Source organism: Echinops telfairi, unplaced genomic scaffold, assembly GCF_000313985.2.
Source record: "Echinops telfairi isolate 266 unplaced genomic scaffold, ASM31398v2 ScPeMD7_7424;HRSCAF=8462, whole genome shotgun sequence".
Taxonomy (NCBI): Eukaryota; Metazoa; Chordata; class Mammalia; order Afrosoricida; family Tenrecidae; genus Echinops; species Echinops telfairi.
Window position 1 is genome coordinate 13,919,992 of NW_022111324.1, and position 3,851 is coordinate 13,923,842.

The following is a 3,851-nucleotide window of genomic DNA, read 5'->3' on the forward strand; positions in this document are numbered from 1 at the left end:
TGGTGTGAAAACTATTTTCCTTGATTTTTTTTTCTTTTATAATAGTGGTCTCTTATAGTAATTGTCTTTATGAGATTGACTAACTTGGCTGAACATAATTTCTCCTAAATTTATCCATACTATGAGGTGTTTGACTGTTTTATCATTGTTTTTAATCATTTATTTCCATTTTATGACTATACCAGAGTTTATTTATACATTCCTCCACAGACAAGAATTTTGGTTCTTTCCATCTTTTTGCTATTATGGATAGGGCTTCAGTAAACACGGGTGTGCATATGTCTGCTTGTGTTTTACTTGTTTATATCTTTATTTATTTGATTGGGGTTTGTACCAATTAGAGGTATTCCTGGGTCATACATATTTCTATTGGTAATTCTGTTAGTCTGGGTTGACTAGAGAACCAAATCCAGAGACACTCATATATGTATAAGAAAGAGCAATTGAATATTGAGAAAACATGAATAAAACAACCAAGCCTAGTCCAGATCCAATCTATGCGTTCAATATTAGCCTGTAAGTCTGATATTCACCCATAAATTCCTCTTGACACTCACACAACACATGCAATGACACTGAATGCAGGATGATCACAGGCCCGTGGGTGGAAAGTCTTGTGGATCCATGCAGTGGGAGCCTCTCAGCGTTGGCAGGGCTCTCCCCGTGACTCCTCCAGCTCCTCCCGCTCCAGGATTCTAATGTAGCTCCATGCGTCTTGTCCACAGGGAGTGTGTCAGTGTCCTGCCTCCAGAGGGCTATTTATCTCCTTAGCACCTCCAAATGAGGTCAATAAGCTGTGACCTGATTGACAGTCTATACTCCATTCACTCTTAAGTCTCAGATTGACAACAGATTATGTAACTACCACAGTATTTGTTTAAGAAAGTGTCATACTGTCTTCCATAGTGGCTGTGCAATGTATGAGAGTTCCAATCTCTCCACATCCTCTCCAGCATTTTTTCTCTTTAACAATTTTTCTATTAATGTTGGTGTGAGAGAGTAGTTCCTGCTTCATTCTTTTTTTTTCCTGTTTCATTCTTTTGTAGACGAAGATTCAATTTTTCTTGCCCCATTTGTTGAAAACACTATTTTCCTCCTATTAATGTGTTTCAGCCCTTTATTTTAAAAATCTAGTACCAGTAGGCACACGGTTTTATTTCTGAGTTCTCCATTCTATTCTGTTGCTCTACATTATCCATCACTGCAGCAACATCAGCCGTTTTGACGATGGTGGCTACTGGAGAAGCTTTCATGTCTTGCTTTTCTTTTTATTAATGTTGTTTATTTACTTATTTTCACTTTTCTTTTGAAAGTATCATCTCCCCTCCCCCACTGATGCAGCGCTGGGGACAGGCTCTGGCAACAGTGGGTCATCCATCTGCTTGACTGAAGAGACGCAGGAAAGAGCACCTGGCACTACAAACACTCCAGGCACGCGGGTAAGTCAAAAGACCCTGCTACAAAAATCAGACACCTTCATTAAACCCAAATAACCAAAGCTGAACCTATTGTTTCTGGACATGGCCCATGAAGGCTGTGCTTCCCTCTCTCGAATCTTCCCCATGTCTCTGTGCTCTCCGGTTTATACCACATCAAAGCGGCAGTGTTCACACCCTTGAGGACCTCATGTCACGCGCCTTGTAAAATCTCTTTGAGTTTGGGGGACACAAACCAGTCTGAAGGGATAAGATCCGGGCTGCAGGGTGCATAGGGTAAGCCTTCCCAATGAAATTCCCATAGGACAGCCCTGTTGCCCTCAAAGAAGGAGCAGGCTCATTGATGTGACGGTGTGATGGGGAGTGGGGGTGGGGGGCAGGGGGAAATACCTCAGAGAAGATGTCCTGGCCTTTTTCTCCCAAATGTTGTTTTCGATGTTCTTCCCACTAAGCCTCCACGATGATCGCATGTCCTTCAAAAATCCTCCATCAAGATTGACCCCTTTGGAACCCGTAAAAGGTGTCGCCATAATTTTCCGAGCTGACCTCTCTGGCTCTTTTTTTTTCTACATAAACATTTATTCATGCATATTAATAAGTAAAAGGCACTAGCAAATGTGAAACCACTCTAATGACTAAGTCTGGGCCACACCTCCTTTATTTTCAGTGACTCGGGTACTCTGCAGCCTCAGTCTCTTTCCCAGCCAGCAACAGCGTCTCCCATACGTACAGCTAGGATCCGTGAAGCCCCCACCACTCCTGAACTACTTTATCCTCGCCGCCAGTCTCTAGCAATCTACTGCTGCATTCTTCCCACCGGGTCACCTCCCCCTTCTGGACCACCACAAACTTCCACTGCACCACTGTGCCGCCGGCCGGCCGGCAGGACGATGGGACGAGACCAGAACCCATCCTTGCTCCCCTGGAGAGGGATGTAAGTGCTCCATCCCCCAAGCCTCTCATGGTCTCCTGTCACTGCAATGAGCTGCTCCCCAGGGCTGGTGACATAGTGGACCTGGAACCTGACACTAACTTGCTGAGCCTCAGGAAACAACGCCACGGTTTTCACTTTTACTCCCTGACCTTTCGCTCCTCCCAGAGCGCTTTGGCCACAGTCCATTCCCTGACTTGCGCTTAACACCAGAGCCTCAAAGCTGTTGCTCAAGCCAGCATCTCCCCAGGATGAATGCCTGGACGCCATCTCCCCGGCCTCCTGCTGGTCAGCCAGGTCTGAACTGCCCGAGTGGGGATGGTGCACTCCTTTGGGTCTGTCCCTTTGGAGGTTGCTGGAAGCGCACTCTCAGTCCAGCACCGGGCCTCCTTGGAAGGGGTCTCCTGTCCTTTTTGGAATCCCCCGCCTCATACAGGATGATCAAGGCCTTCGTTTCTTGGAACTTCAGAGCAAGCGCTGGAGTCACCCGAGGCAGCTAAAGAAGCCTGCACTCTCGAATTATCACAGGCACCGTCTGCTCCTGGAGGGCTGTGCAGCAGCCACGCATTTACCCAGGCCTGTGGTCTCTGAAACCAAACAGCCATTGTTTCCCTGAAGATGCTCTGGTTTGGGGACCTGCTCCCGCTGGGAAGGTTGCAGACTCGGTCTCCCGCAGCCACCCAGCTCGCCCCCAGGAGGGCCGTCCTACAGTAGCCACGCGAGAAGCTCCCAGGCCAGGCTGCCTCCTATGAGCAGATGCCGCCTATGGCGGAGAGGCCGCAGCTGCGGGAGACTCCTGCTACAGAGCCAGCTGGGGGCTCCTTTCAGGCGGACTCAGCCACACCTCCCTGTGCGCTCTAGCCTTTTAGGCCCCGCCCCCCGCCTCCCCCCCGCGCAGAGACTTGAATTTATCTTTGAGGTCTTCCTGACCTTCCATAAACATGTTGCAAACCAGTGGTTTAAGAAGATGTTCACTTGAGTATTCTTAAAATTTTTATATTAGCCCTCACCAAAAAAATCCATTTTTCCATGTCACAAAAAGCATCCTTAATGAGATTGAGCATCCTAATGAGACTAAAACAAGCGCATTACTGGGCGAACTTGTTTGCAGCCATCCACTGATGATAGAAACGTATCTGAACACATTTCCTTTGGAATACGCCAGGGTATGTGTGAACTGGAGCTCTAGTGGCAATGCTCATTTATTTACCCTCATATACCTGGACTTCCATAAATAGGGGCTCATTCCTTCTCCTACCCTGTACCCAAGCAAGCACAAGCCTTCACGGTTCAGTCCAGCACACACACACACACACATTGGCCTTCAAAAGAAGAGTCTTATGTAATCATCATCAAATACCTTTAAGTAGGTCCTGTTATGAAATGCTTAACTATGCACAGCTCACATTTCTGGCCTTCTTATTTTCAATGACTGCTTCCTGTTTTGACCTTCCATTGGCTCCAATCTAGGACCCAATGCTAAA

General features: G+C 47.1%; 1 pseudogene; it reads right to left on the reverse strand.

The window, feature by feature from the left end:
- Window positions 1-2,168: 2,168 nt before the first annotated feature.
- LOC105978999 lies at window positions 2,169-3,412 on the reverse strand (annotated as a pseudogene).
- Window positions 3,413-3,851: the final 439 nt, after the last annotated feature.